Here is a 12882-nt window from a genome sequence, read left to right on the forward strand (position 1 = left end):
GATCCATAAGAAGCATTGTGTGCAATCAGACCAAAGGCCATCTGATCTGCTCTTCTGCCTCTGAGAATAGCCTGTAACAGATGATCACAGAAGCATAAAATACAAGGCTTGCATATACAGAGGTCTTTCTCTGACACCATTTCAGCAGTCTATGGACTTTATCAGCTTTCTGGCAGTATCTTCTGGACCTGGCCTTAACAAATGCACTTAGTCCCTTTCTAAAAATCGTTTTTTCACTTTTGGCCTCCAAAGTGTGCTGCGGTAACAAACCCTAAATTCATTGCATGGTACAAAAAAGAACTGTTGTCAGGCTGTTTTAATGGTTTCCTTGATGATTTCCTCATAGCTACTACAGGATCTGACTGGCACTTCTGTCCTCTTGTTCACTATCCCTTTTCCAGTTCTAGTCACTAACAGAGTGGATAAGTTTGTTTTTGTCTATACAGATTGTTTTTGTCTCTACAGTGGGCAGATTGACATTTCACTCTGCTTTCTTGCCATTTAAATTACATACCCCGCTGTCATAAGTAAATCCTCTTGTGATACCTAAAAAAACCAGATCCTAGTTATTAGAAGACACCTGAAAACTAACATGCCTATGTGCCAAAAAAAAATTTAAACATCAGAAAAAACACAGGTTTAGTTTTCTTGCTTTTTGTCTAGAGAAACTACCTGGGTTTTTAGCTGCACAACAAATTCACAGCAAAGGCAGCTGATGCACCCCCAACACAGAAGTAGCTGATCCAAAGACTCTCAGGTGCTGGGTTGCAGTAGAGGTTCTTACACTCAAACAGATGTCTGTAGTTGATGATAAAATGCAATTGATTCACTGATTAATTGCCTTCCCTTGAAGTATATTTAACTTGAATGGCAAGCAGGTCCATTTTACTCTATTTACCCTGCAGAATGTCTTGAGATGCTAAAATACCAAAGGTATTGTGCCCTCTGTTAAACATACTCATCCTCACTCCATGGGTTAAATGCTTGCTACTCCATATAATATTCTATGTAGCCTTCTGGGAATGAGCTGCAGTTTTACAGCTGGGTCTGCCAGCTCATATTATGAGAAGTGTTTCATAAAATCGTTCCTGGTAATGGGGAAAAAAAGAGATGTTGGAAATGACAGCACCACTTGGATGTAGAAGTGACTTGATAGCTGAGTTATCCTGTTGGCTTCATGTGTGTGCCTAAAGTTACTCGCTGTGTTTCCAGGATTGTCAAAAGTGGTTTGATTTTGCCATAATTTGGTTACTCTCTAGACATTTGGGAGACTTTTTTTTTCTCTCCTTGTATTTATTTCACTTCATCAGCAAAGATCAGATATAAATTTATTAGGCTGATGTTGTTCTGCTTTTTGTTCTGGTAAGAACAGTGTCATCTGGTGCTTCCTTGTCCTCACAGGCTTTTAAAATATTTATTTTTTTAATTGTGCAATAGGTTAATTAACTAATTACCACCATGTTGATATATATGGTCAGGTTTTCCAGGAAGTCCTTTATCTCCCTGTTGCTTCACTTTGAGTGAAGTGACTTAACGAATAGTCCAAGAGGCTGATTTCACTTGCCCTTCCTTTCCTTCTGGCATTAAAGCGCTTTACTTTCTCTTCCCTATGGTGGATGCCAGAGCTCTTCTCTTTAACCTGTCAACTAATAAGATGTCCTCTCCAGAGAATGTCTCTCATCTGTTTGTCTTTGTTGCCTCACCAGTTCCTGAAAGGTAATGTTCACTTGCTTTCAAATTCTTTCCATGGAAGTCAGTCTCATGCCTTGACTCCAGGGGCTAGTAGAATTCCTTAGGCTTATCACGCGCTGCTTAATTACTTAATTTGAGAGAACAAACTTGCTTTTTTGCATGATATAAATCTGCTCCTTAAACTCAGCATGACTCTGAGGATGCACACAGCCTTGTTGATCCAGAGTGGAGGTTTCAGGCTCTGGTGGAACTAGTTCTTCCCTGAAGATAAAATCTGCTGCACTTGGGCTATTTACCTGCTCCTATGGCAACAGAAGTGCATCTGGGTGAGGTGACCACATTTATTTTGACTAGTTTTTGCTAATTGTGGTTCTTGATGAGCGCTAGAAACCTGAGGCTGCGACCTGTAAAATGAACCTCTCCTGCTCTCCAGATAAAATGTGGTTGATGGTGCAGGGGGTCACAGGGGCAAAGAGCAGTGCTTAGGAATTGTGTTGGAAGTCTGCCAGCAGAGGCTGAAGGTACAGCACTCTTCAGATAAGATGTCCTTTGGTGCTTGCCCAAGATGGCCCTTCATGTAATCAATAGTCACCAACCTTCCGAGGGGGTGGGAAAGATGGGAATTGTTATTGTGTTGCTACTCAGAAAAGCTGGATTAGCTCTCTTTGGCATATGTATCCTGACCCTGTACAGTCCCAAGAGGATGCTCATCCTCTGGATCTCGCTCCCGCGATGGCTGATCTGTGTGGAGCGCCGTGGGGCCTACAGCTGTGGTCCTGGTTTTGGACAAAGTAAGGAAGCTGGGGCTCACGGCTCTCTCTTTCTGGCCTGCAGTGGTGAGTGGTTCAGAAAGAGCCACTTAGCTGAAGGTGTGCCTTCTGTGTTTCTTTTGGTATGTGTTTGTATATTTAATGTATATGTGTCCAGTTAATTATGTGGGAGACCTTTTCTAAGTCAAACAAATAAACTCTTTACTGTGTTACATTTAGATACTGTGTTCATGGTGTCATTTGTAATTTCTCTGCTACAGTTCCTGGGTTGGGGGCATTTTTCTCATTTATTTGTCAAGAACCTGTCTGGATGAGAGCAGGCTTCTGTGTAACTGGTGAACTTCTTTGGTCAATGTTTGGTGCTATTTGTTAAAGTAAGTGTGGGCAGCTAAGTTCTCCACAAGTACAGTGTTTTGTGGCTTTGAGTACCTTAAGAGAGGCTTATTCATTCCTGCCTACTGTCTGCTGGAGTAGGCTGCAGAAGGTGTCCACTTTAGTTGTTTGGGGCTATTTTTTTATTTTTTTATTACTTTGCAGCTGAAATGTATCTTGCTGCAGCTATAAATGCATCTGACAAAGTGCCACCTTGCTTTTCCTTTCCATCTTTCTTATATAATTTGTACCCATCAGCAATGACATTTAATTTATGAAACTGAGTCCCTGTGCTACATTTCAGTTTTACCTGGTATAATGTAATCCTTGACATTTAAGTAACTCACAAGCTCTTGTTTTCCATGCTCCCTTTGTTTGCGTGTACAAAAGCCTGTTTTAAAATTCCTGACCATGTTTCAGAATAAATCCAGCCTCTATTTTACTTTTGGGCATTAGGGTACATAAAAAAGTATTTGCAGTAAACAAAATGTTCATCTTTCAGTGTTTAAAATCCATGTAGCAATTGCATGTGTACAGTTTAAGAGGAGTCTATCTAATCCAAGCTTGTTTCTCAGGGTATCTCAGGACTCTGTAGATCCTGAGCTTCTTTCTTTACAGCAATAGCACCACCATGACTTTCTGCCTTTTCTTTTTCTGTTTTAGGGAGATTCTCCAAGAAAGACAAGATTGTCCTTCCTCTCATTTCTCTGCTACTTTAATATTACTAGTTTCTAGTTTCTTGACACTTTTGCCTGTGCTCTTGCAAAATCAGGGAGCAGTCCAGGATTGAATGACCTCTTTGTGTCTTTAGAACTTATGTCCCCTGTCCTCAGCCTGCTGAAGAAATGAAAATTTGGAAATCCTCGTTAATAAGCAAGACTTAAGAAAAGCAATCAGTGACTGTAGGAACCATCTTGGAAGAGAAGCCTATGGATGTAGATGAAATGGTAAAGCCTTTATGCCTGTAGCAAGGCTGGCACAGGTTTACCTAACTCTTTGCACAACACGCATTTCTCATCTTTCTTGCAAGTCTGGGCATGTGTGCTTGGGGAGTTAGGTTACAGAAAACCACAGCATGACATACAGCACTCAGCATCCAAATGTGGGCAAATTTGCAGTGCTTTTCAGCAAGATAAAGAAGTAAGAGAGTAGGTGGAAGTGTCTGCACAAGAACTTAGGGGCACAGTAGCTGCTGTATCCTAAACTCATCACATAATGTGTTAATGTCTTGAGTTTTGGAGATGTTTCTAATTCTACTCCTTTCTCCCTTTCCAGACTATCTGTCTGCAGTATCAACTTCTGCCTTTCATCTGACTTGTCAGGTTTTATTTTCTTTTTCTAAAACTTTAGAAATGTCACTGGTAGGAGAACTGTAGGCATAAAACAGCTCTCCTGCCTGCCTTTGGTAGAAAGCAGCAACTTCTAGATGACAGAGAGTGCTGAAAGCAATGATTTTATAAACACTGGGCAATTTTTTTATAGAGGTTGAAATTTCATTGGACGTGTGAAATTGCACATAACCAGGAAAACACAACCAAAAGAATTTGTGCAGAAAGCATAGAGGCAAAATACAGCATTTGCATAATGAGGACTGTGGCTATTACAGAGAGCTTGAAACCTAGAACATAAGAAATGAGAGCTGATTTCAATGCATTTACATCCAGTAGCAACAGGGGAGGATCAGGGAGGTCAAGTTAAAGATATTTCCATTTGTGAGTATTGACCCTATTTAGGGGAGGGCTTTGTCTTTTTACTTTATTTAAAGCAAAAGAGCTTCTGAGTTGCAAATTTCCAATGTGTAAGAAGGAAAAGTATGTTGCACCAGTGGGCTGTGGACTGATCAGCATTTTGCATGGGCTTGGGGGTGGATTTGGCACATGCCTGCTGTATGTTGAATGAACACCCAGTTTCTTCAGCTATTTGATTTCCCAGACTGGAGTGGCTTTTCGAGCAAGGATATTGCTCTCTGCAATCAGACCAACAGCCAGTTGATTGCAGGATGCAGCACTAATGCCAAAATGCTACTGTGGTACTTTTGTTTAAAAGTGCCCAAAGCAGTACTCCTAGCCCAAGGGGTAAGACATATGAGCTACATGTGCATGAGTACACGGGGTAACAAAGGATTAGGAACATGTCTGTGAGATCTGGTTGCTGGAACACATTGGATTATGTTTCTCCTGAGCTGGCTACAGACTCACGGCAGCATGGAGAATGGGAAAAAAATACTGAGCATGCAGGACAGCAAGCTGCCTACTTCAGAGCTGGATCCCACACCAAGCATTAGAAACAAAGACTATGTCTTTCACACCATCAGCGTGTGTGGAATAGGAACGTCAGTTGTCTATGACAGCAGAGTTGCTGCAGCACAGGTCTGGGGTTTTTCACACTTGGGATTGTGAGGAACATAAAAGTTCTAGCTGAGGGTTTATAGAGACAAACCCTTGTGTCTTAAGTGTCCCCCTAGGATGCAAGAAAAAGTGCTGCTGCTTGGTCATAAAGGGCAGAACCCTATTTGTTCCACTTGCATTGTTTGGTGGGTGCTGTGGTTAAGAAACAGCACAGCAGGGCCTATTTTATTGTTGTTATGCTCTGGTTTTTCTGAAACTTCACTACTAGAGGAAAGGATAAAGAACTTCCAGGTACCTGGGATGAAACATTTTTTGGAGGGGATGCTTCTAAAAAGAAAGATTATTTTTTTAAAAAAGCTAGTTCCCTGAGAAGTTACAATATATTTGGTGAAACTCTGTGAAATCTTAACCTGTAGGTGCTAGACAACCTTAGGAAAAGGGCACTTACTTCAAGCGTTTGAAAAGAAAAGCTATTTAAACTTTGAAGGAGCTATTGGTTTTATTGTTGCACTATTTATGATCCTCTCTTTATAGGTTATGCAACCATTTCCTTAGTTATCCTTAATCTCCTACCAGAAAATCTTTCCCTTGGCTGACAGTCCCCTTGTGCTGAGCACTTGCACTACAGAAACAGAAAACAGCAAATCTAAACACAGCGTGATCATCTATAGCTGCCTTGCTAAGTGCACAACACATCTGCAGAAGGATCAATTGCTCTGATTTAGCATGGCCATTAGTGACATTTTGCCACTGAAAGGAAGAAAATCTCTCTGTTTAGTGTCCTGAGGTATAACAGCAATAATCATAGGCATTAGAAATGGGAAAGGTCACTAGGTCACCTCGTCCATTGTCTCAATACAATGCAAGGCAATTCACCAATATAACTTTTCTAGGACTTGGTAAATTATGCTACCACTTGTTTGATGTTCTCCTTCAAAGTCTAACAAATCTCATAGGAAGGAAGTTTAAAAAAAAAACAAACAACGTTTTGGAGAGCTACAGTAGGCAGATGTTCTGATGGGCATAGCATTGAAATAATGACCCATCTCCTAGCTTATAAAAGCACCTGCCACTGCCCTTTTACAATGAGGACACTAATATATTCACTTCCTTTGTTCCGTACTTATGACTGCACCATTTCAACAAATCAAAGTTTTCTGGAAGGAAAAGTTGGGATGATCTCTACTGGTTTTGCACCAAATTCTACACCAGTTTTAAAGATGTTGATTTAGCCACAGAGCTAAAGTTATGCTTCTGCAAAGCCATATTAATTTCCCTTGACACTTAACCCAGTGGGGTTACTCTGGATTTAAACTGGAGTTACTGACAACACAGTATGACCAACAGCTTCCTCTTTGCATCCAAGGAGACAGACTCACAAGAACAAAGAGAGAGACAGACAAGCACAGGCGCCAGCTACAGATGCTGCACCCTGCAGCCAAAATGAGGGTGTTGTTCCAGGCAGGTTCCATCTTGTTTCAAAATCTTCCACGTAAGTACTGCTTGGTAGAAGTAATTGGGAATTCACCCATGCACAGCGGCGTTGTTAACATGAGGACACCCTTGGAAATGCTGGAGGGTGTTTGCATTGAATATTGCTGCAAAAGCAATTGCTGCAACAGAAAGTCTTCTGGGGGAGTTGGGATCCCTCAATAAACACAGTCTCCCTGTCTTCTTAAACACCTTTCTGGTCTGGAATATCTTGGAAAATAAGCTTAAATGTGTATTTACCTTGCTCTTTGAGCATTAGCACTACCCTGTGGAAGGTTACAACAGACACCAGGCCTGGGTTAAGCTCTGTAAGATCCTCAGTGACAATAAGCAATCCAGCAGCAAAAATTAAGTGTGGTCTAAGCAGAGGAAGAAAACAGACTAGAACTGAGCTGCTGAGGGCCCTTGAGAGGGAACACACTTTCTTTTTAGCAAAGTCTTTGAATCTAGAACTGCAGTCATAAAAGAACATTTTACTCTTTTTCATGAAAAAAAAGAAAGCTAGCCTCAATATAATGATGACTTTCCTCTACTATCCAAAAGTCTCTTTAGGGCAAGACTAGAAGAAAACCCCTGTGATTTTCTGAAGTGAGGAAGAAAGAACCTGGTGTTTTTAGAAGGGGCATTTGTGCTTGATGAAATCCACTGGAATTTGATCACCTTTCCTTCCTGATGCAAAAAGAAAATTGGACAGCAGACCGAATACGGTTGTAGCTCCTGAGAAAATGCATCTTCTTTTCTGTTGTAGTATGTTTACCCAGTTCTGTTAAAATTGTGTTTCACCTGTTTGGTATGTTCCTGGTTCTCCCCCATTTACTGCTTTGGTTGGTGCCATTTGTCTGTTATGTAAACCCCTCACAGTTTTCCTGAATGTTCCGCATCAATCACCTTTACCCTGCCCCATCTCCCCATCCATCATAGTAAACCCCACCTCTCCTTCCAGCTCCTTCCATGTATATCATCCCTTCCTAGACACATTATTGGTTGTTATGTTATGTTCCCGCCTTCTTTGTATCCCCATTGGTCCCTGACTTTGTAACCTCCTCCCCTTACTCCTCCCTCCGTGAGCTCCGATTGGACCCTGGACTGTGCCCGCCCCTGAGATAAAACCCAGTGCACAGAGGTGCTCCAGGCTCTCTTCAGTCCTGAATTCTCCCAGCTCAGACCCTTGTGCTCATCCTCTCTCCTGAATAAACCTGTTCCTGGGAAGTACAGCCGAGTGAGTCTCCCCCTCCCTTTTGCCACCACCCACGACACCTGATCTGGCAGAGCCCGGCAGGATTCGGTGCTCTGAAGGTTCTGCAGTGGGATTGCCTTTCCCCTGCAGTTCCCCACTCCTGGCGACTGCCCGTGCCAGAGTGGCACGGTAGAGCTAGCCCAGAGCTCCGGTGTGGCCAAGAGCAGCATCACTTTTCTCCAGTGGTGCCTGCACACAATTTATCAGTGCATCCAAAACTATCATCTCCCAGTGCCAGGAGGTCCTCTAGCTGTCTCCAGGTGTGGTCCTGAGGGCTTTGCCCACACACCTTGAACTCCCAGCAACTGATACCGTGGCAGATTTCCCTTGAGGAGGTGACACAGAAGGCCGTACTCACAAACCTGGGTTGACTTTGCTGTTAAATGTGCAGAAGCAGAGCTGGGACAGTGAGTGAGTCACGGGGTTTCCCAGTAATCAGCTTTGAGTAGTAAAGAAAAAAGAGCTTGGCTCACCCAGCCTGGCTGCTCTTTGTTCCCGAGCTGCTGGAGGCAAAATCACAGGAACGGCTCTTTCCGCCTTCCTCAGGGTTCACACCACCTCACACAGGGTGACCCTGGGCTGTTTTGCTTCACAGCTCTTCCTCCTGGCCCTCACACTCCGCTGCTGTCACCATGTCCCTTCTGCCTCCTCACGCAGCTCTCTCTGCAGGGTCTTGGCCAAGGTCACCCTGCAGCTGATGGGGGCAAGCAGAAGAGCGCAGCTCCTGAGAGCTCCATGTGAGGACAGAACACGCCCTTGTGCACTCAGTGCTGGCCCGCGACCCAAGAAACCTCCCAGCTTCCCACTCCCTGCCACATTAAGATCCCCACATTTTCCCCACCATCACCTTCATTCTGTAAACACATTTTTCTACCAATCTCAGTTTTATGTTGTCTTTCAGCAGGTTTTTTCCTCTATCTGTCTCACTGATGATGCTCCCTTCCAGAATTATTCTTGCTTTCTGCCCTCAGGTCCTGCCACCCTGGACTCCGGCCCTTTTGCAAGTGTCAGCAGAATATCCAGTTAAAACTCAGATATGCGTGGGGTTTCTGGTGACTTTTTTGTTGTTTGGGTTTTTATAGAGATGTAGCTGTATGCTTCTCCATGCAACACTGGTTTTGAAAACTTTGGGAAGAAAGCCATGGAGGGGGAATAATACAACCGCTTTCCAGAGAGTATGAGAGTACAAATAGTCATACTGCACCTTTAAATTCCTAATCAAAACTTACAGTAACTTTTGTGGTTTGGAGGTTGGTTTTTTTGGGTTTTTTTGTTTTTCTTTTTTGCCTGGGCTGTGTGGAGGAGTCATAATTTTCCACATATTAGGAAAGGAAACTTTATTTTTCCTTTATTTTAATTTCTGCCCTCCATTCTGCACAGTCCCTTGCCCCACCCTACAGTAACTCTTCGGTCTGTCCCCTGTTCTGCAGGTGCCATCCTTGTTTCCTCATCTGCTCTTCTGGCTGAGCATTATTCCTGCTCACTGTCCGTGTCCATCTCACCAGACCAAAGAAAGGCAGACATTTGCCATTGGTATTGCTTTCAGTGCTGCTGACAAGTGCAGACAGAACTGTGCTTTTCTACTATGCATAGTTTCACTTCCAGACTAAGGAGAAATGGCAGCCACTCTGCTTCCTTTGATTTCATTAATAATAAAGGACAACAGGAGCCCTTTTCAATGAGGAAAAAGCTCGAGTTAAAAAACTAAACAGCATACTCAATTAATTTAGAAGCACAGCAAAGCCTTGGAAAGCTGCCATCTTAAATTACTACACAGATACAACTCACAGAAAATAATAATAAGTTAAGAAACAAAAAATAATCCCGTAGTCTTGCTGTCCTAATAAGAGTTTGCTATAGAAGGACAGGTGGGAGCTTTCCCAGCATCAGTATTGATCATACCTGTGTGATATTTCCCAAGAACAAGGGCATATTTACAGCTCCTGTAGCATAAGGAAGGAACTGGCAGGAATGTGTCCAGCCCTCTTTTTTCCTCAAAACCTGATTTTTCTGCTGGGAGGGAGCTGGGTGGCATAAATGGGTACACGAATGATGTTGTATCTGCTTTCACCTACCTATACTTTAGTTTCCATTTAGATTCAGCTAAAGGGGACTCAAAACAGTTTTGCACAGGCCGCTACTGGTGTTGAATATCGTAGCTCCAACCAAGTTGGTGGACTGGGAACGTTAAAAGTTAATTAAAATCTTGTCTGAAGAATTGCACTAATTCTAGCCTCAGCATAACTGCTAGCTGATAACTCCTGTATGCATGCTGGTTCACTCTCAGGACTAAACATAGTAGAAAAAAATGGCAAAAAGAGACTGTGCAAAAGACTACAATATTTTTCAAACCATTTTCCTAATTGTCTGTTTTTTTCATTAAAAAACTTACATGTTAGCATTGTTTTGCTGAAAATAGCTGTATTTAAAATAGCTTCAAATAATGTTAATGAAGCATTGTTTTAATTTTGCCTCCAGGAAAAACAAAACTAAGTAGTATTATGAATTATTGTCTATTTAAAACCACTGCCATCCTATTAACAATTTTTTCCCTTTAGCTGTGGGCTGACAAAATTCTTTCTCCCTTTTCCTTCCAACAATATAATGTGAACATGACAGCACAACAAATTGAAACTTCTGCTAAGCACTTTGCCCAAGATGTGCATAAACTGCTCTTGTTTCTATTGCAGCTTCATGTCTTTCCTGGGCATGATACATAAAAATAGGCAATGTCAAAATAAGCCTACTATATTAAGAACAGTTAGAGATGTGGAGGTGTCTGACTGGGACTTCAAGCTCAGGTCCTGAGCACTTACAGTCATTAAAGATATTTTTATGGATTTTTGTAAAGCAAGAATGTTAGCACTAATCACGTGACCAACACACAAATTTGAAAATTACATCTGACATATCCCTAATTTCCTCTTGCCATTTAACTTAATTCTAGTATTCATTACTTTCTTTTGCCTTAAATTGCTCTTTTGTGTTTCTTCTTCACTATGGGTGGCTTAGAAAGGAAAAAATAATTGTGTTGAAATCTGCTCTTCTCTATTTTAAACACAAATTCTTTTTTTCTATCCTGATTTTTACAGCTCCCAGGCATATGAAGTATTACGTCCTCTCTTTTGCTTGTTCCCTGAAAAGTTCTATGAAGGATGCACAAGAATGGCTGAGAAAATTTCTCACCACTCTATTGAAGGAAATAGGAAATGCTGAATCCTTAGCATGTGTCTCTGCTGAAATTAATTATTAGAATAAATATTTTTAGATATAGATAATTGCTATTTAAACAAGATGAAAATATTTGTAAATATTTATGTTTTATTGCCCTCATATATTGATGCCGTATGCCAGCTGAAACTTCCCTGAAGTCTTCTAGGAAAAGGATGGATTAAAAACCAACTTCCAGGGGAAAGATGTAAGAAAGAAAATAATCAGTCTGTGTTTCTATAAAACAAAAGCACATCAATTCTTTTATTACTTTTTCTGTGAATCATTTTTTAAACAATGGCAATCTGCTTTGTCAATGCTGCCTGCATTTTAGACACAGATAAAGTACAGAATTGTATCACATGTTAAATGTTACCTTCCACATGAAAACACTTAAACATAGGACACCATAAAGAGCATCAGCACACACTTGACTGTGGCTTTCCAAAATGTAACCTTTCTCTTAATCACTATGCAGGTAAGTAGTTGGTTCCTTTCTGTGTCCAAGACAGCTGCTGCTTAGGGCATCCAAAGCAGAAAAACAGGCAGGGTTAGCAAAGACCTTTTCTGAAAATATCAGTAGTTTTTAGTGACTGAATAGCCAGAGTTCATTCAGATACATTGATTTTAAAACCTAGCAATGTCATGTCATGGCACTTTTAGAAATAATAAACCAGAGTCAAAACCCCTGACTACAAATTCCAAATATCAAAGTTTCTAAACTCTTGTCCTCTCTCATTCCTGCACCCAGAATTGTCCCAAGCTGGCAGCACTCTGCTTGTTTAGAGAAGTACCTTCATGCAGGCTTTTTCTAGACTGTATCCCTGTCAGACACAGTATTTTTAACAGTGTTTATAACAAACTTAAAAAGAATAAAAATAAACTTAAAAAAGAAGAGGTGATGTACTTTCATAACCTAAGAGTCAAAAGGCTGTGGAATTGACCCCAACTCTGAAGTCTGTCTCTCTGGCTACAGTCTGTGTGAGGTTTGATACTTGGGATGTCTGCAGGCAGTCACAGCCTGTTTCTGCTGGAGCCATACTGCAGTGAGGCCATTCCCCAAAGGTATAATGGTTTTTCTCATCACTTCTCTATCAGAAAGGAAAGACTTTCACCCCAAAGAAACCCAACCTTTCCCAGCACCTGGAAAGGCACCACAGTGGTAGTGTAATACTGACACCCAGTGGACAAAAAAATGCAATGTCACTGTCCAACTCGGTCCCATTTTTGGATAGGACTGGTAGTGGGGAGGTATGAAAAAAACAGGAAGAACTATTTTGTTCCTAAGCATTTGGACTTCATGAGAACCAGAACCTGTTTAGGGGCTGTGATTCCTTCCAAATCCACAGGTGAACCTGGGTGGTAGCTCTTGAGTCATCCATTATAGCTTCAGACAAACCAACAAAATCTCCTTGCTTTTTACAGTTCAAATTTGTTTTATAGTGTGAAACTACAGGTACAATGGAGAGTGGTATCTTATCCTCCTCCAAAATGAAAATATCACGTTCCCTAGGCTTATGCAAAATAAATCATATTCCTTCACCTGCTACATGCACACCATAACCCTGAGCAAAGCATAGGAAGGAACACCCACAAAAGAACATCAATAAGTGGAAAGAAAATTTAAAGAGGGAAATGATTTTATTATTTTTTTACTTATGGCAAAGACAAGGTCAGCATCTTGGACAGATCCTTCTCTCCCAAAGCATGCAACCTGTACTCTTGATTTATTAGTGATTTCTGCTTACAACATGAAAAATAC

The sequence above is a fragment of the Poecile atricapillus genome, chromosome Z, assembly GCF_030490865.1.
Source record: "Poecile atricapillus isolate bPoeAtr1 chromosome Z, bPoeAtr1.hap1, whole genome shotgun sequence".
Lineage (NCBI taxonomy): Eukaryota > Metazoa > Chordata > Aves > Passeriformes > Paridae > Poecile > Poecile atricapillus.